The sequence below is a fragment of the Anomalospiza imberbis genome, chromosome 23, assembly GCF_031753505.1.
Source record: "Anomalospiza imberbis isolate Cuckoo-Finch-1a 21T00152 chromosome 23, ASM3175350v1, whole genome shotgun sequence".
NCBI classification, from domain to species: Eukaryota; Metazoa; Chordata; class Aves; order Passeriformes; family Viduidae; genus Anomalospiza; species Anomalospiza imberbis.
Window position 1 is genome coordinate 8123600 of NC_089703.1, and position 20783 is coordinate 8144382.

At 42.4% G+C, this 20783-nt stretch overlaps 1 protein-coding gene and 1 long non-coding RNA gene across 24 annotated transcripts in view; one reads left to right on the top strand and one right to left on the bottom strand.

Moving 5' to 3' along the window:
• Positions 1-20783, bottom strand: part of CASZ1 (castor zinc finger 1) — a 273107-nt gene that overhangs the window by 199022 nt on the left and 53302 nt on the right. For 4 of the 23 annotated variants that reach the window (XM_068171693.1, XM_068171680.1, XM_068171670.1 and 1 more), the window contains exons 1-2: positions 1206-4559; positions 483-577 (exon numbers count right to left, since the gene is read on the bottom strand). The exons of 13 other annotated variants lie outside the window; for them this stretch is intronic. The gene's annotated coding sequence lies outside the window, so the exon portion shown is untranslated. Of the gene's footprint in view, positions 1-482; positions 578-1205; positions 4560-20783 lie in introns of those variants that run through there. 6 more of the 23 variants (XM_068171684.1, XM_068171677.1, XM_068171671.1 and 3 more) reach the window with 3 other exon arrangements.
• Positions 5995-7055, top strand: LOC137461891 (uncharacterized). The gene is made up of 2 exons (XR_010993524.1): positions 5995-6132; positions 6838-7055. It is a non-coding gene; the product is annotated as an uncharacterized lncRNA (long non-coding RNA).

Sequence of the window (20783 nt, forward strand, 5' to 3'; positions counted from 1 at the left end):
GACGTATGTTTGTAATTGTCTGTCTGTGTTAGAAAATAATCAACTAAATAGCAATAAATAATAAAAATTTATATTAACAATTCATTTGTGCTGATACAGACCTTCAAGTTCATTATATTAATTTACTAATTAATTAGGCACTACATCACCTGGCACCTACATGGATTTTATTACACCTTATGGATGGAAAACCTAGGAGTCTTGCCTAGGGACACAGTGAATCAGTGGCAGAGCTGGACACAGAACTGGAATTTCCTCCACAGCTCTACATCTGTTTACAGCATAAAGTTGCCCTGATTTTCTGACTAATTTAGTTCAGCAGATGCAATTCTCAGTGTGGGGACTTCAATTTGGGTACAAGATGGAGTTATTTTGTTTGAGCTTAAATCAGTTCTTAATTACATCAAGCTAGTTATATAAAGGCAGTTTTAAAAATATCCTTGTAGGCATCTACATTTTGGGCTATTGACTTAAAAACACACCTTTAGTTGAAATGCTGCAATTTTCCTGATAGGTCCCAAGTCACAGCAGCTCTTGAGGTCCCTCCCTTCAGCATTTTACCAGCAAACCTCACCTGCTGAACTGAGATGCTGCAATTTTGAGTGTCTCCACCTAAACAGTGCAAATATTGGCCCTGAATTCGGTTAAAGACAGAGCTAGTGCAATTTAGTTTGGCCTTTTAATAAATGGTTTAAAATTCTTAAAAGTCAGGATTTGCAACTGAGTCTCAATTGCTTAAGATGATGCTGTTAGTGCCTGGAGCTGAGTTAATGACAAGACAGTGACCCTTCCACACTCCCTCTCCCGGGTATTACAGAGCACTTCCATCAGGGAACATTTATTGATGGACTTTTCTGAAACTGAGCCCCTTCCATTTGGTCACCCGCACCTATGTCCGGGCAAGAGGAGGTGACGATTATCTCTGTCTTGCTCAGTGTCTCCACGGGTCACACTGGCCCTGGGACACAGACACAAGGACTCCTTAGCCCTCTCCCTTTTCTCCAGGGCGTGCCAGCCTGGCAGGATGGTGTGGGAGTTTTGCACTGGCCCAGTGAGATGGAGGCAAACCAAGGGCTGCGTAAGGAATGCAGGAGAACTGCACAGGATAATGGGAAACATTATTTATAGCCTGAATGCAGAAAACCTCCCCTTCCTCCCCCCTCGCCAACAGACAAACCCATGTCCAGTAATGACAAAGTCATTACCTTTTTATTATTTTTCAATAGGATTCAGATATAGCGTGTCTGTTCCTCACAGGCTGATCTGATGGCTCCAGTCTCCTGTCACGCTGGGAGCACTCATCGAAATGCACCAAGTGGGTGTGGAGTCAGTCACCAGCCATGCTTTAGAAAATTTGGGCCTTACCCTCCCAGAAGCCTGTTATCTCACTTATTAAGGGAGAATTATAATGTTTTCCTTCCTCCCGAGAGGCGTTTGGGACTACAATAAAGGCCCTGTGAGAACTGCTGCAAGATCAAAGCAGGGATCCCATTGGAGAAGTTCAGCATAGTGCTGTCCCTGATAAGACATGGATTTGGGGGCTCCTAATAGAAACAATGGGCTTTTCAATATTTTTTTCCTAGCACAAATGTTATTCTTGAGAAAAATAATTTTCCATGTGGAAAGCCTAAAATTATATGATCCTCAGATACTGAAAAGGCTGAAATTCTTTTAGATTTGATTATTTCCAAGCTTTCCACCCTAATATCATTTTTCCCATGAGAAGACCCTATTCTGACATGCTTTTGCTCACTATTCCACCACTGATCATTCTCTGAAAAGCTTCCTCCTTCACCTGCTGCCCCTCTGTAACTCCAGTCCTCCTTTTTTTCCTTGCATTTAACGTCGTAGCATGCTTTGTCTTTGTTTTTATGCTTTGTAAATGTCCTTCCCTCACTTTGTATCCTCAACAAGACCCCTGTGTGTGGGTCTGATAACCCACGTAGCACCCATGTTTCTGGGATTTATTTTGAGATCTGCTGCTTGTTTATTTATTTCCCTTTTAGCACACCCAGCGAGGCCTGTGTGGCAGGAGATGTGAAGGGAGGTGATTATGGGAGACTATTTCCCCTCGCTGCTCATTCATGACAAACAAAGAGCAGTGATTGATGATTAAAAATGCATTCTCTGGGCTTGTTTTCTTTTGTTTTACCATTATGGAGATATTATAAATACTGAATACTAATCAATTCAGACCTGGTAGGACCTCACAGACCTTCTGCAATCCCAGGGCTTTGCTCTTCCTTATAACCTCTGGAGCTTTCTCCTCCCTCCTTTGTTTCTAAATGACAGACCTCCATCCCAACCAAAAAGGATTAAGTTAACTTTGGAGGAATTTGGACTGTCTGGGCTCTCACCTCTGCCACAGACCCATACTCTCCCCTGAAAGGACAGTCTCTGTGCTAAGGCACCTGGGCATTTCCATGCCCTTTTTTTGCCCTGCAGTGGGGTGGAGACAAAAATTAATTCCTCAGATCAAAGGAAAATATTTAGGAAGCCCAGAGTGCCACAAATTTGCTTGCAAAGTGGATACCTCGTGGGGAGGAGAAGACATCAGGAAGTCCCCTCTAAAAACCTCATTATTCATAGCAGTAAGTCTGGATTTCTCCCTGGGCATTTCTGTGCAAAAGCCAGAGAGCCACATCTGATTCTGCAACATTACACAATGTCCAGATAAACAGCAAACTCGGTGGTGCTTGCATTCTTTTATCTTTATTCAGTCAAATTAACTGCTTTCTCTTTCCCTTCCCGCACCCGCGCCCTCACTTCGTTCTCCCTCATTCATGTAAAATAGAGACACTCCACGCTGGTCTCTGCAAAAAATTGATCAAAATCATCTATCCCAATGGAATGAGAAGATTTCTCTTCACTTTGACCTAAACTACTACTTTTCTCTAATCAGCTATTTCCTGTGAGATTTTTCCAGTGTTCTGCTGAAGTCAATATTAAATCTCCTATACAACAAAGCTCTGACTGACTCCAGTGTGTGCACAGTTATGTTGAGGCTCATCTTTTGCTGAAATCCCCCCAGAGAGCAGAGTGATGTCCCTCTTCTGCTCCTGGCTGCACATGGGCAGGCCCAAGGTGCTGACGGGGACACTGGGACACCAGCAGAGTGTAACAGCAAGCAGCACAAGGGTTTGGTTGCCTGCGTAGGTCAGATTACAGAAAATAAAATACAGTAGGCACTGACATAGATTTTTCTTAATATGCTTAGAACCAGCCCAGGAATAGCTGAGCTCAGCTGGAACATATCAGGAAGGAGAAGGAAGAGAATCTGAGCTGGGCTAGCAAGAAATTTTAGTCTGAACCATATGGCAAGAAACTGCAGTGTGTTCTTATCTTGAAGCCTGAGGATTTATTTTATGCACATAATTCCCTGATCATCTTGATCTAGCATCTCTTAGGAGGAGGGTGTTACACTATCTAACCACCACTGTTGAAAGTTGACAATCTCTCTATCATCTTAACTTTCTTAAATAATTTTAAATATATATCTGTGTTTATGAAATATCAGGGGCCTGATCCCATTGAAGTCTGGGGAAGGACTCTAATCAGTTTGAGTAGGCATTTGGATCAAGCCCATAGACACTCACTACTTTTTTCTTTAAGTATTGTATCTCTGCATCACATCTTTGCATGCTACTCTTCTGTAGTACACCCAGGGTCTTCCTCTCCCTTTGAAATCTGTGATTTTTTTTTTTCCTATTAGAACAGCATTTCTCTATAATCTGTATTCAAAAATGAAAGCCACTGTTCGCAAGTAACGAGGGAGCCTAAAATGCTGATTTTTAGGCAATACACTTTATCCCTCTGTTTCCAAATTTACGTCTTCCCCTCTTCTTAGAGCAGTGTGAAACCAACTCAAAGTGAAGGGGGCTTTGCAGCACTAATGATAAATAAATCTGCTTCAGAGTTTTGAGTTGAGCCTCAAGTCTGCAAGCTGCCTTCAGCTGCAACGTAATTACCATCAGTTCACCAACAAATTCTATTTGCAGACTTGTTTCACCAGATTCAGCACACAGATTGATCGAAGCCGCTCTTTGGTGAGCCTCTGCAATGCATTGGTAACTTTACACAGTGGTCTGTTCAAAGGAAATGTTGTTATTGCCATATTTTCAAACATACACACTTTCACCCAAAGATCCTAACTCATCTGGCAGTTTGTTTCAGTGATACCACTTAGCATAAGCTTGGCAGAGACAGAAATGCATGTGTATGCATGTCTGTATGTATATGTATGCACATGTCCTACACCCACCCACACCACTTACTAATCCACTGGCTGATGTATTTATGGCTAGTTTGCTTACAAACCATTGCCCTCTGAGGAGCTCACAGCCACCTCCTGCAAGCACGGCACACACTTGTCTCAACAGTAAAACCTGCACTTCAGAAAGAGAAAGGTTGTTTGTAACCTGGTTAAGGCCAGTGCCCTTTATGCACATGTGAAGTCCAGACCAGACACGCTTTTTGGCAATGCTGCATTTAAGGTGTGCTCTCCTTGCTGCCTGGTTCATGCACCTCCCAGCCCATTTCTCTGCAGTCACAGTGAACCCTCAGAGACTCAGGGACAGGAGGACCTGTCTTCCCTCTCCCTTTAGCTGATAGCCTCTCTCTCTTCTTCAGAAAATTTTTCTCATATTCTGAACTCTTATGAAAAACAGGCCACGCTTAGGGTTACGTAGCATAGCAAAGCCAAGAGCCATTACTCTGAAGCTGGATTAGAGAATAAGCCTGGAACGTTTTCTCAAGAAAAGTGAATCTAGAACTTGAAGAGATGAAAATACGGCCAGTTCCCATCTGGATTGCTTTGCATAGACTAGAACAGAGGCTGGGGCAATTCTTCAGTCCATGGTATTAAAGAGGTCAGAGAGAAAATCACACTGGTCCTAGGAATAAATGAATTGGATTACAGAGTATGACGACACTGCACAGTACAATGCTGGTTAAAGATACCTAAGCTACTGCTGAGTAAGTATAGCAAGCAGTGGAAAACTATACCAGACAGATCACTGTACTAATACAGCCATACTCTTCTGATATCAAGCTACTCAGGTATCTCTAAAACTGCGAGGTGTACATATGTACTAAACACTGCAACTGCCACTTCAACTGTTTTGTCAGTTTTGTCAACTGTACCTCGACATCCTAATCTGTAAAATTGGAGGAAGGGGCAGGGGGGAGAAGATCACTGCCGCTATATTCGGAAGGAGCTATGAGACTTATTTGATGTTTTTTAAGAGCCCTGAAACCTCAGAGAAGGGCAATTTATTGTTCTTATTTTCCTGTGATCACACTATTCCCACTGGGATTGTTTATTTCTCAGCTCTGGGTTTCAATTTATTTATTTCTCATTGTGCTCTGGGTTTTCACACAGAGCAATTTCCCCTAGCAAAGACTGAAGGGACTATTTTCCCTTTTTGGCTTCAACTTAACAAACATACAGGCTGATAAATCCTCTTGTGAAAATCCTACAGGGTGAAGCAGGCTCTAGATCAAAGGGAAGGAACATTTGTCCTCTAGTATTCTACCAATATCAGCAGAACCTCCTCACCTTCATAAAATGATCCTTCATAAAAGGTCATGTCCCACCCTCCCACTCTCAGTTCCCAGATCCAGACTTCTGACTTTGCCACACATTTCTGCCACCCAGATCTGACAGTGTAATCTGGCTCTATTGGCATTAAAAATTCAATTTCCTTGTGAAAGACACATCTGAGGGCAGCAGGAAATAAGGAAGCAGAGAGAATAGTAAGGGATCCCAGGCTGCCTGGTATGTGGAGCTACAGGTCCATTGTGAGTTTGGGGGGAAACCCCACCCAACTCCACATCCTAGCTCCACCTGGGAATGCCATGCAGAGAGCAGCCACCTCAGTGCACTCTCAGGATACTATATCTGGGCTGACTTTGCTTGTCTCTGCTTTGGTCTGGTTCCAGGTAGCTCTCCTTCCTGCTCCAACGTCACAGACATGCTGTACCTGAGACACCTATGGAAATACAAAGGTCACTGCACCGCTGTGTGTGAGTGCAGAGCTTGTTCCAAGCAGCAGACACACCCAGCACGCCCAAGGACCTGCCTGCATGCGGTCTCCATGCAATACACTCAGTCCTGGGAGAAGCTGAAAGCAGGTCCTCAGTAACCCCAGCTCAGTCTAGCTCCTTCTGCATGCTGGAGCCATTACTATAAACAACTCAGGAATGGTCCCGGGCCCAGTCACAAAGTCCTTGCTCCAATTCAGATATCAGGGAAGGTGCTAAAGTTGAATGCATACAAAACTTGAGTAAAGGAATCAGGGATGTAAAAAGACTTTGGATGTAAAAAGACTGGGCCATTTCTATTGCCAAAGTCAGCAGGGTATTTAAAGTGGGAAGTGTCTCACGTCTTTATATGTCCCTTGGCTCTACTGCACATGGCAGCCACAGAGCAGAGGAGTAGCTAAGCACTTGCTTAACCAGAAGTACTGGAAAGGTCCCAAGTGGTATCAAAGAGTTTTGAGTAACTGTTGAACCATCTACTTTCGGGGGTGTATCTCACATTCTTAAGATCTGAATCATGATTCACAAACCCAGATAATCCCTTCACTGTATTTAGGACAAAACTATGGATTTTTGGTTCTATGCAAACTACACCTATCCTCTGTTATTAAACTGTTTCTCTCTGGGACCATTATGAAGTAATCTGAGTGTCCTCAATTGATTCATGTACTTGAAAAAGTAGATAATAACGTCATGAAAATGGGTAGAAAAGGTTTGGAGCTTGCCAGTACACTAAGGGTATGTGCAGATTATCTCAAGTGGCTGAATTATTACAGCTCATTGTTCCCCTCTCCCCAGCTGAGACACAGGACTTGACCATATTCCTGAGCATTTGAAATGGCAAAGTAAAATACATTTGTCTGAACCAACATAAATACCAGCATGGTTCAGCCAGGCAAATTTTACTCTGGAACTGCACTGATAATTGTTGTAGCAACTTTACTGGTTACCTATTAAACTAAGGTTTGACTTGAATCATACCCCTGTACCAATAAATTTGGTTTGGTGCTATTGGAGACACACCGCTTTTCCGTGGACTGAAGTAGTTTATTGGTTTCAATGGTTTATATTTTAAAACAGGTTATATAATAGTGCATATCAAACTGTGACCAGCAGACTTATAGCCATATGTTAATATCCTAACTTTAGTTGAAGAGCCCTAAATGTTAAACCTCAGACTCCCTAAGAGCAAACTGGGGTAACTTCCTGTAGATGAATGGAAATCTAGTGCAAACGTTGCCTCTTGTTATTAAAATTACACTCTCTGATAAAAAAATCAAACTGACTCAAAATTGACTTTGTAATTTTAGGGGCTTAGTGGGAACAACAGTCAGGAATCCTTGTAGGCATTTCCATAAAAATATCCCTATGAGTGTAGCTAAAATGGAGAAAACAATTCAGGTAAAAAATTAAAAGGAAAACTCTAGAAAGCTTTGGTGAGACACAGCTGCTAATCAGTCCAGAAGGGTGGGGAGGATAATTTATTGCTATAAAGTGGACTTATGTTCCCTTACCTGTGAATGTTATCACCTTTGATAAGCCATATGCATGCATATTTTGTATTTCTATGTTAAAAAGCAAAGTACAATCTTATAATAAAAAAAAAAAAAAAGCCCAGTAAGTACAAGGCCAGGTTGCCCATGGAGGCAGGTGTGTGTGGGGGGGTGTGTGTTCATGAAATGCTCCTTCCTCCCTGCCCAAAGAGTCTGCCTTTATAGCATGGTCACGAGATGGAGTTACTGTAAACATGGCCTTCTAAAGGCACCAAAAAAGTTCAGCACCCCTTGCAGGAAGGATCAGTTTACACCATCTAATTTTTCTGTCTGACTAAGACATTAAGTCAGATATCGTTTCCTGCTCACAGCCCATTTATCCATTCAACCAAGCTTTCTCCCTGTCCTCTCCTGGATTACTTCCTGAATCTTCCTGTCCCCTTTCTGTTCTCTGTATTTCCAATGTGCTCACTATTTTTCCCAAAAAACCATTTCCCCTGAGCTTTTTCTAATATGGAACTGAACATCTTCATAGGTATCTGCAATTCTCTTTGGCCCAAATCCTGAGACATTAATTCTGTTTTTATTCCAGAAAATTCCTGCCATAGCCACTAGGCACACTGAGCTTCCAGCACACCTTGGGATCTGAGCAGCAGAAAAAGCTCAGCTATCCTATGTCCAGGGAGGAAAGGAAATCAGTGGCCAGATTCCCGAGGCAGGGGCCAGCTCACTGCCCGTTGGTGATGAGCACACACAAAACCTCTTCCAGAAGCAGTGAGGAGCAGGAGTGCTCCGTGGAATGCACAACTTGTCTATCCCGGAGCAAAGCAGCGCTAAATACTGTTTGCTGCTATACTCCTGTGCTCATACAGCACTGAACAACTTCACAGGACAGCTGTTGCTGCTACCAGAGACAATAACCAAAACACTTAGGAAAGGCAAGGAAAAGGATGCTAGTTTTAGTAGAGCATAGGCTGACCCTGTGGTGAGAGAACGGTGTCACCGTGCCTGCAGCACTGTGTCGGTCTGCTGGGAAACCCGGTGGGAATCAGGCTAGTTGCCCCTCTCTGGCAAGTGGGGAAAGCTGTGTGTGCTGCCCACACATCCACGCTGCCCACAGAGGGCAACAGTGCCCAAAATATTTCAAGATGGACAACATTTAATCAACCCCAGCCCCCAACAAGGGGCAGCTCTGATGCAGACACCTGTCCACTTACTAGTCTGAGTTCAGTTTCTTCTCAACCGGTCAGTCTGGGGATGTTTCCTTCAGGAAATCTACCACTGATTTCGGCTGGATTTTCCAGCTTCCATAGCCCAGACCATCACAGCTTGCAGTGCACTGTGGTGGATGTCTGCTTCTGTCTCACTGCATCATGGGGCCTGAAGGAGAGGGTGTCCTATTAGCTCATATGCTGTGAGTTTGCAGCCCCTTGGATGATCCTGACTGGAATTTCACTAGTCCCAGTAAAGCTCCCTGCAGACAGAAAGGGGAAATAGCTCTGTGCTCTGTTCCCCTACTGCACCCAAACATGGTATCTGCATCCAGGGAACAATGACTTAAAAAGGACTTCAAAAACAGGCATTATTTGTCATCTGGAAGAGCTATAAAAAGAAACACTTCTCAAGTAGTGAGTGTGAATACCATTACTTTACAGATTCAAGGGAAAAAAGCAGATAACCTTGGGGAGACCCGACCTTCAAACAGGTTCAAATGACTTTTCCATATTTTCCCTTCCTCTCTCCCACACAAGCACAAAATTACATACATGTACACATTCCCACATGTATATACTCCCAAATAAACAGAAGCTTGTAGACGTGTATGTCCTCTCTTGCACACACAGACACACACACTCACACACACACACATGCTCACACACACACAAAACCTCCTGTCCATGTTCTTATGTACAAACACTTGCTCCCATTCACATTTGTACACATTTTTCTGCACTGCAATGGCACTCTCTTTTGTGCACACACGCACAAAGCATTAAAAAAAAAAAAACAACACAAAAAACGAACAAGCAAACAAACAAAAAACACCCCACAAACCAAAACCAAAAAAACCCAAAAATTCCCAAAGAACCAAAAAAAGCCCCACCAAAACCCTGACTTTTGCAGTTTCCCCTCCCTTCAGATCCAGCTTTCTAGGCAGTCTGGATTAGCAGCAGATCCTAGCAATGCTTCCAGAACAGCGTGCAGACCTGTCTGAGGAGATTAGCGAACTGTGCACAGATTTCTATCCAGAGCAGGACTTTGCAGGGTGTTGCTACTGCAGTCAAGCCCATTATCTGACACTGGGGCACATTGTGTGGCTGTTCTCTCAGGTACTCCTGGCTTTGTGACCAGCCACATTTATGCTCTTTCCATGCACTGGGAGTAGGATCCTCCATCAGCTACACCACACATCCAGCTTGTGACCATGAAAAGTCCCAAAGCCAAGGAGGAGATTCTGAACAACTCACTTAAATTCTCAAAGCTGGGATATGGCTACCCATTGTGTCCTTTTTGTGCCAGAACCAGCTGAAACAAACATTCTTCCCTACAACTTTCAACATCAGCTGAACAGATTTTAACCTGCCTTTGGTGTCCTGAAAAGCTGAGACTATGGTATCCACCATCAGTGTTTTTTTCTGGAAGTCACAATGCAGTGTTTTCTCTACTGTTTTTCACAATTGAAACTAGTCAAGCCATCCAAAACCTGGTAGACTTTCTCACCCCTGCTTTCTGTGGCAACAGTACAACTGTCCTTAGAGAACAGACTTACCTAATCTTCAGTGGGTTTGGCAAAGGCAGTGATAGTATTTTTGTATTTTTATTGCCCTCTGCAAGGGAGGCATAAGGAAAATCAGGTGGTTGGAAGGAAAGAGATGACATACTGTAAGGCCAGTCTACTGGTACGAGAGTTTATGATGCTGGTCTAGAAAGTCTTATCTTACCGTAAACTTTCACCAGAGAGAACTGAGCCACTGTGAAAATGAGAAGCAATGTCAACTCTTACATGAAATGTGTCAGTGAGAAGAGTTGCCTGGACTCTAAGAAATAATTTGGGTCAGCCAGCAATGCCTGGCCACTGAAAATGTCCCTGCTGACCCAGACATGAATAGAAATGTGTTTACTGGCGTCTAGGGAGAGCAGTTACACTCCCTGGCCTGGATGACCCCTAAAAATATCAGTGTTGGTAAACTACTGCAGAAGTTGTTTCAGATTGTAAAGCAATGGGAAGATCTCTCTTGGTAGCTCTGGCTGACTAGCAGAGAGCACCTTTTGGCTACAGACTCAGCTGGAAAAGCCTGTGCCTTGTTCAGTCTCAGAGTATTTACAGTTTTAGAAGAGAAAGTATATTGAGATCTTCTTAGTTTGTTCCAGAGGATGTGACAAAAGGTCTCCAGAAATGTTGTGAATGGCCAGTTCTGTCACTGAGCACCGCCTGCCCCTTCTGGCATCACAGATGTGTTAAAAATCTTGCAATGGAATAGCAGCGAAGCAGAAATTAAAAAAAAAAAACCATCCTCCACTCTAGTGCCTGACATTCTTTTTAGGATGCCAATAAAAGATAATGTTACCTGTAAAATGTGCAAGCTGCTTCTAGCGCTGCGTCTCTCTCCTCTCCTACGCCCTTCTTCTGAATTTGTACTATCCCTACAGTGGACAGAGACTCAAGAGAAAAGAGCTCCAGGGCAAGAAAGTCACAGACAGACCCTCACAATTAAATCAACAGTTAAAGGAAAAAGCAAGAGAGGTGCTGAGAATCCAACAGCCCTGCTGCCCCTGCCATTTATAGCCTTGGTTATTTCAAGGAAGCTGTTGTACTCTCTGACTGAGTTTTGGATCAAGCTGTGAATATCTCCGTGAATATTCTAACATCCATGTCAAATATGGGACAGGTACGAGGAAAGGCTGGGGGAGATGAGGCTGGGAGAAACACACTCAACACTGCAGAACAGAACCAGTGTGTCAAACTCAGCTCTAAGAGCACTCCAGTGGGTTGTGTCTGTCCCAGTGTGAGCCATTTCAGCTGTCTCACAGTCTTGCACAGTCATAAGTTCAAGGACAAATGCTTCAATTTGCAAAATGTTCCTGTTTTCCAGAGGCATAAACCATTTGTCAAAGTGCTCAGAAAGTTTGGCTGGTCCTCTTTTTTTAGTTTTCCCATGCATTTGGGATGCTCCTGCTACTGGGATCTCAGTATGTAATACAGATTAAATGACTTTGTGCTGATGCAGTGAATTTCATCAGAAGATCCTCACAACATTTGCAAATTAATTAATTAAACTCTCATGGCACCCTACTGCTAGTATTACCATTTTATTTAGATGGCAACAGAGGCATGGAGAAAGAGCTGCTTTATTGTAGACCACCCAGAACATCTTCAGAAAAGCTGGAAAAAGTGCTCTGTGGGCCTGATGCAAAGTCCCTTCTTCAAGTGACTCAACCAATTCCCTCCCTGTCAATTATCACAGATTGCTAAGAATCTTTGGTGCAGCCTAAGACAGCATGAAAAGGTTCATCAGAGGAGATTTTTGTTGGAGGATACAGAACTGCTTTGGAGAAAAGCAAAACTTAAAGCATACCCAAAGTATGATAATTAGGAGGGGTCCAGTGGGAAAAAGCAGAGGTTTATTCCTTGGTCTGAATTGAATGGTACAGATAATGCCTCCAAGACTTACTGTGGCAGAGGACACCTTGGACTTGAGCTTTGCTGCTTTCATCTGCCTTGCAGTGCCTCCAATGAATAGGATTTGTCTGAATGAAGCATTTTCCCTGTGGGAAGCTGCTGTGATGCCTTTAAGATTTGGAGTGATGCCCTCTGAAAGGGGAGCAAGAATATTTCAGAGGGACTCTATCCTTCAGGAAAAAAGCCCAAACCATGTCTTTCCAAGATGGGGTCAACTCGTCAGCCCTTTATCTGGAAGCACTTACTACACAATTAATGGAAGGAACCCTCATCAAATGAGGGACAAATCATAAAATTAGGGAGATGGAAATTAGGCATGGACAAATGATCCAGGTGCAGGGGAGATTTATGGAGGAGGTTGTATTAGAGCTAATGATTTCTACTAATGATCCTCCAAAGTATAAAGTGGCACAGAGCCCACTCTCAATGGGACGAGAGAAAATCCTGCGTGCAGAGAGAAGGGCATTCCTCTTGGGGAAGGGAAGCTGGACTTACAGCACAACAGCAACATCAGACCACTCTCTCCATCTCCTAACCCAGAGATGCTGGTTGTGGAACTTGTCAGCCAGAAGGCTGTGAGAACAGTGGGAACCCCTCTGCTATGATGAAAGTCACCCAAAAAGGAACACCTTTTTCTGTGCTTCTCCCCCAGCAGCTTCCAAGGCTGAATGCTTGACTCTGGCCTTAGGCACAGCATCCCACCTCTTAACTGCCTCTGTGAAAGTAACAACCATTTTGAAATCAAAATAATGATCCTGACCTGCTTCACACAAAGTTCTGAGATCTAATCTAACTGCAAGGTGTTATTAATGATATGTATCACTCAGACTCTCCATAAGCATTTCAGCATCTATTTTCAGTCACAAAGACAGCATTATTCCAGAACTTAAGAAAGCGTTTCACAGAATCTGAGTTCTTAAAAGAAAATATAAGATGGGAGAGCTGGAAGTAAGTTGTGGTTCCTTTCCTACTGTCAGGGAAAGCGGGGGAAAAAAAGACAATTAACACTGTCCAGCACTCCCCTGGGAGCCCCATCCTGCCAGCTCCAGTGATTCGTAGTTCAGACTATTACTTCACTGTTCTTGAGCAATAAAAATTCCTGGTGAGTTTCATTTGAAGCTCTGATCCCGAATGGCACAGTGATTCACAGAAATATGGGTAGGACTGGATGCCAAAACAGTACTGAGTAAAATCTGCTGAGCTGGTGGATTCATGTGTTATGGGTTGTGTTTTCTTGCTGCCCCCTGAAATAATTGGATCTATGTGTGACAGGGATGAGATGAAAAAATTAGAGAACTAGGGGAAAATGTGTGCAAGAGAAAATGATTCAGGACTACGAATGAGGATATGGAGGCAACGGGAGCAGAGAGCTACACTGAACACTGCAGAAAGAAATTGCAGTGGCTTAAATCAGTAGGTCAGTGGATATCTGGGCTAGTGATGGATGTTAGCAACTGATATTGTGAAGTGATACATGTAGGAAAGACATAAAGGAGATATTCTCAGAAGGCACATAGCCTGTCCAATCCCTCAATGAGCTCCTCGAGTCTTTACCAGCACTGTGCTTGTTTCTCTTTATATCTTCCTGGATGTAACCTAAACTTGTACCATATAACAAGAAGTATCTCCTTCCCTCAATATTGTCATTAATTACAACCAGGGTCCTACTCTAGCCTGTAATTTGGTGCACAGAGTTGCTTCAAAAGCCCTTTTGTAGCCACGCCCTTTGAAGGAACAGCATTTTTATAAGACAAAAGGGATCTTCAAGATTGGCCCTCCTTCTGCTGGAAGAGTTTCAATTCACACCGACTGCAGTCAGGAGCCATACACCTTAGCAAAGTGTTTCTAAGAAGGCAAAGGACTGCAGGATTAATGAACAAGAAGAGGGAGGTGGTCCAAAATGAAGACTGTGGAAAAGAAAATATTCCCTAGTGTCATGTTTGTGTCTTGTTTTCTTTCTCATTTGTATCTTTGCACTCTCTTTAGTTCTGCTAGGATGAGAATTTTCTTGGGGGAGTGGGCAGGGGTTTACTATAGGAATTCTTGTTTCCTATCTTTTCTATTTACCTTTTTTCCTATAAAGGAGGTGAGGCTGAGCAATTCACCCATAAGACAATCTTAATTGTACTCTTCTTCCCAGATCTGCTCTCACCCAATGCAACAAACACATCAGCATGTGGAGTTGTCCCTACCTTGGGCAGGGAAACAATCCTTCATGAGACCCCACACCAATATTGCCAGTCTATTTAAAGTTCAACCCTGATAGGCAGCAGTATATTACATTTCAGGTGGACAGATAAACATGTTGGTTTGCACTTAAATAGACAATCTAATGAATAGACAACAATGATATAAACTTCCTTTTTATCAACTTGATCTGGGATTGGTTTCATGCTCTGATCAAGAAGAATAAGCAGCTTGATCTGAACAACATTGACCTGATGTTGAAAAGGTCAGGGTGAAATGGGTCCCCTGAAGTCTATAAATTAAAACCTACAGTCTCAATACATTCTCTCCCAATTCTCTCTTTCTCAAAACAAAACCAAAAAAAACCCCACCAACACCACCACAAAAACAAAATCCAAAAAACAAAACAACCCCCAACAACAACAACAACAACAACAAACCCAAAAAAGCCCACCCCAAAACTAACACCAACAAACAAACAAACAAAACCCCTGACCCCAAAGTTAGATAACCTCTATTTGTTATTAACATACAGCATGTCCAGGATAGTATTTTACATACTCGCTTTAGGTCAAGCTCACAAACACCTTGAGTTTCTTCCAGAGAAGAGCACACACATCAGCCCATGCATTGTGCATTTTTCCTGCTGCATCTTCATGTTTTATTCCCTCAAGGGTATTACAGGTTTTGACCATAGCAGCCTTACTCCTGCCACCCTTCCCCACACAGAGGCCCTCTGAAATAAAGAGCAGCACAGCAGCCTGAGCCTGCTGGATGCTGAGCCCTCCCAGACCTAGGTTACAGGACTATATATTGTGCAATACGGATGTCCCTAGTGGTATCGATCAGAGCATTTGTAATGTTTCTGCATATACAAAGAGCAAACGGTTGCTGTCATTCAGAATAACATTCATTTTAGATTATATGGACAACCTAAGTAGAAGCAAAATGTCCATGAGATAGCTCTGTGTGTGAGCATGGATCTCTTTCTGTTTCTCTCTGCTCTGGCATGCTGCAATGAATTAACACCAAATAGGCCTTCAGTGCTGACAAAGTGGAAACAAGCTTAGCCCCTTAGCCCTCAGTGCAATGCTTTTCGTTTGAAAATCTCAGGGCAAACTTCATTCCCCATATTGCACAGCCTCGGTTGTTGGGGCACAAAGGGAGAAAGCTGCTGTGTCCGAGGCTGCAGAAGTGAATGGCAGAGCTGGGAAGAGACCCTTGTGACTCTCCACTGCCAGTCAGTGCCTGAAAGCCCACCAGTCCTATCTCTATGACCACAGCAGGCAAACATGCATGGAAGACCCACTGTTGGCCCTTCTCCTTGCAGGTCTGCTTTTAGCATCCCTGTTCTCTTGTTAAATTCTATTCCTGAACCCAGATGGACCTGCTTATTGTGATTACTCACACATCATTGTAAGGTGAAATATACAGCTTCACCCCACTGACTAAGAAAAATAAATAGGACTCTCTCCCCACCACCCACACCCACTCCCACACTTCCCTCTGAACTTGAAATAAAAAACCTGCAGAAAGATTCCCGATGGCTTTGTCAGGGAGGGGGGATGGTGAGGATTGGTACAGTATATAACATCGCAGCTCTCCTGGATCAGTCACGCTTCCTAATTCAATAAGGTGAGAAGGAGCATAATTTGATCATATTTGTTTTGCATCACTGCAAAAACAGAAAATGAGGGGCTGCAGAGCCGCACCAATTTACTTCATCCGACCTTGATTAAAAGAAAATTAATTGCCGCATCTCTCTGGATATCTCAGGCAGCAGCCAATGGCTTTCCAGAATGGCACAAGGAAAAAAAAAGGAATGAGAGAGAGAGAGAGAGAGAGAGAGAGAGAGAAAGGGAGAGAGAGAAGAGAGAGAGAGAGAGAAAGTGGGAAGGAGAGAGAGAAAGAAAGAGGGGAAGGGAAGGGAAGGGAAGGGAAGGGAAGGGAAGGGAAGGGAAGGGAAGGGAAGGGAAGGGAAGGGAAGGGAAGGGAAGGGAAGGGAAGGGAAGGGAAGGGAAGGGAAGGGAAGGGAAGGGAAGGGAAGGGAAGGGAAGGGAAGGGAAGGGAAGGGAAGGGAAGGGAAGGGAAGGGAAGGGAAGGGAAGGGAAGGGAAGGGAAGGGAAGGGAAGGGAAGGGAAGAAAAAGAAAAGAAAAAAAAAGAAAAGAAAAGAAAAGAAAAGAAAAGAAAAGAAAAGAAAAGAAAAGAAAAGAAAAGAAAAGAAAAGAAAAGAAAAGAAAAAAGAAAAGAAAAGGAAAAGAAAAGAAAGGAAAAGAAAAGAAAAGAAAGGAAAAGAAAAGAAAAGAAAAAAAAGAAAAGAAAAGAAAAGAAAAGAAAAGAAAAGAAAAGAAAAGAAAAGAAAAGAAAAGAAAAGAAAAGAAAAGAAAAGAAAAGAAAAGAAAAGAAAAGAAAAGAAAAGAAAAGAAAAGAAAAGAAAAGAAACAGGGAGCAAGGTAAAGAGAATCTTTGCCCTTCATCTTTGCCCTAACTGTTTTATTAGGAGTGTTTTTGCACTGAGGGAAAAAAATGAGCCTAAATTTCCCTCTGTGGTTACCACTGTATTCCCAACTGTTTAGGATTGTACCAGTCTCACAAGGTCTGTTTTGTGAAACTGCAGGAGCTAGGCTGGGAAGATCTCAAGGCAAGATTTGGCTTAGGGCAGCTGGTAATAGGACACAGATACTTTTCTCGCTGTACTTTCCCATTTACTCAGAGCCAGGCCTATGCTAGAAATTATTTATGGTAATGTCAATTAGGGCCATGATTTTTTAACTGTATTTCTACACTGTGAAAAGCTGTAGTGTAGCTGCAGTGAATCAGAAACCAAAGTGCTTTTACCAAGATAGCTGATTTCCCTCAAGAAACTAATTTAAGCCATGCCAAGCCAACAAAAGCACTCTTTGGCTGATCCAAGCTCTGCCTCACTGGTAGGATGCACTGATAGCAATACCAGCCAACATGTTCCAGTGTCAATTAGGAAAGTCACTAAGATATTGTAATGAGTCTGGAATAGCCTTAAAAGAAAAAAGGGAAATACACTTTAAGTATTATTACAATACCCTTTCATGGGGTATTCCAGAGGGCTAACTTCTGCCTAGGGAACTTTAGCCTGAACCTTTCAAAACCAAGGAAGTACATAGGCTGTGAATCAGTGGCCAGGTTGGCTTCTCCTGAGCTGCCATCTAGGCAGACATGCCTCTGTCTGTGTTTGCACTGGGAATAGAGAGATTAACCTCAGTAGGTTGCAAATAAGCTCTGTGAACCATCCATAAAGGCTGCACTGAGGGGGAAGAACCTTTCAAAGTTTCACTTGCACTTTAAAGTCAGTGGCTGCCCAAACAGCAGCTCCTAGAATACTCCAGCTTTGGAAAGCAAAGTACCAAGGGAAAGAAGTGTTTGTGCTCAAAACAACGTATATGTACATCTATATCTCTCTCTGTACATCTATATATGTGTGTGTGTGTATTTTGTTTTTTTTTATTTTTTATTTTTTATTTTCTTGCTTAGTCCTTTGGGCTCAGCCATCTGAGTCACCTTTTCTGGCAATGTCAGTACAGGTCACAGATTAAATAAACTGAGATTTTTTCTTGACCTTCCTTCTACTGACTGGATGCAAAGGGGTGAGAACTGGCAGCTGTTGGCTGCTCATGCCCTTAAGGGCCCACCCTGTCCATGCTGCTGCCCACTTCCCCCATTCTCCAGCTACCTGGAGATGTTACAAGCACTCAGCCTTAGAACCTTCCTCACCACTAAAGTCTTACACAAAATTTCTGAAGGGAAAAAAAGATGATGACTGTGGCTGATCCAGTGCAATTATCAGATCAGAAGTGCCTGCTGCAATCCCACTCAAATCTGTATTAAAAATTCATTTCAAGTGTTCTTGGGTTTTTTTTTTTTTTTCCTCCTTTAGCTGCAAGTAGAAGAATTTACCCAGCTGTTTTATTAGGAAATTAAAGGGCACAATTTTCTAAGCAATGCACTGGAATTTAGATGGACCATAACCATGACTAGTGTTAATGTGAGAAAGGATATATGTGTCCTCAACATCCAACTATCCATCCCACTGCACATATCACTGTACTAGCTATAACCCAAGCAATGCTAAATCTTAGACCTTTAATATAATAGGAATATAGGATTAGAAGGGAGCACTAGAGGTCACTTACTCTGGCCACTTACTTCTATGCAGGGCCAGTGACAGCCACATCATTCTTGTTTGCCTAGCCTGTTCTTAAAATCTTCTTTTGGTGGAGATTGTACCGGACTGCCTAGACCATATATTCCAACTATCTTTATCGCAAGAAATTTTTTCCTAATGGCTAACCTTTTTTTTTGCTGCAATTTAAGGCCATTATTTCTTGCAATTGAATTCCTACTTTCTGGGTTTCATTCTTTACATAAGAACATTTCCACAAAACCTCAAAATTTTCATAATTTAATATTTCTAAATTCTATTCTGATGAAGGTTAATCTATTTCACACAGAAACATTTCATTCCTTTCTGGGGAAAAAATAAAACCAAAGACAACATTACATAGACAAAAAACTGTGCCACAGAAGACTCCTATTTAACAAAGTGGAATATTTTAAAGTGGTGTTTTTACAATTAAATTAAGGCAAAGTGTTTATTCTTTCCATATTATCCCTTCTGAGAATCTGTAGCTTACTGTATCACTTGATCTGCTATTCTGGGGTGGGTGGTAAAAAAAAAAAAAAAAAGCACAAATATTTACTGAAGAGTCCTGATTTAAACGTAAATAATTTGGTCAATGCACAGGCCTGTCCTGGTCCCTGAAATTGGAGGAATGATCCCCACATGCCCATATTAGTCACAGATTTAGCCCCACCTGCCAGCTGCAGAGTAGAATATGGGTCATAATTAAGATGAATGGGTCCAAAGATCAAAACTGGAGTCAGGCCTATTTCTCTCAGTGCTCCACGATGCAGATATAACCCTTTGATTTGGACTGTTACAGAGCTTTGCAACAGTGATCACGTTCCCAAGGACAAGACAAGGGGCTGCCTGGTGCCCAGTTCCCTACCAATTCCCCCATCAGCAGCATGCCAGTAAAGCCCCAGTGCCACAAATGAGTGCTTCCTACTTGGACACCTGCAGCTCCTCTTATGCTTCCCGAATTATAGGAAAATTTTATTTCACTTATAAATTATGAGAAATGGTGAGAATCTGCCTGTTTAAATTAACTGCTCTTTTGGGTGCTTTTGCTGAGAAATCTTGTAGAGAAAAGAACAGTTCTAAGCTCTGATTCCTCAAATTTGAGGTGTCTCTTCATAATAAGCAATGCTGTGTAAATCCATTGAGTCATGCTGAGAGTATGTGAAGCATCAGAGACCAACAGAGCAGTTTGGGGAAACAAATACAAGTTATACTTCAAATCAAATTAATACTCTTATGGTCATGCAGACAGTAGAGTCAACCAACAGTGGGAGTTACAGTAGAATCAACTTAAATAGCACTCCTGTTTTTAACTAAGCAGTCCATTTCCTCCAGAAAACCCATGCAGACTTTAATGTTCCTTGGAAATTCCCTAAAACCCTCCAGTGAAATGGAGAATGAGGTACAATTCAGCATATGGATAATTCCACAGATTGCTAAAGGAAAGACAAAATTTTTCACTGAGAGGACATTGACCATCAATGGAGTATATGCAAACACACAGTGCACCAAGTCTGTGCAGACACACAGGCAAAGTTTGTAAGCTCAGAATTTGCAAGCTAACGTAGATTACAACATGGGTTTGTATGGGAACTTGCACAGGACTTTTGTTCAATGTGTATCGTTTGCACAACTATTTGTGTAAAAATAGTGTGAATTTTGATTACAATTTATGGATGCCTATGAAACCTAAGATTACTACAATAAAGTATTTGTGCATCTCTAAAAGAGTCTGCAGAAGTATTTCAAGTGGTATAAGCATGGTGGGAACAGGCTATATTTATCACATGTCATTCTATGTGCAACATTTAAGTAGACTATTCCAACTATTTGTGTGATACATACCAGGTCTGACTGCTTCTATCCTGAATGTGTAGGGAGGTTTGTATGTAAAGTATAAGAAGCCCATATATGCCTATATGCACTGTGCATGTAGCAAGAACAATTACAGACTCTGCTTTGTGTGTATATGTGAATGCACATATATGCACATAAACATGTGTCTGCAGTATATGAGGTGCAGTGAGGGACCTAATATTGCAACCACATGTGCTCTTATACAAGAACATGTGTCCCAGAAAACATCATCCTCATGTTCTTTCTCTGCTCTCCAAGGTTAACTTAAATAAAACAAAGAAAGCAGTTTCCCTTCTCCATAATTCATGGCTTGCTTTAATAGCCCATCTTAAAAACATACATAATTTCCCC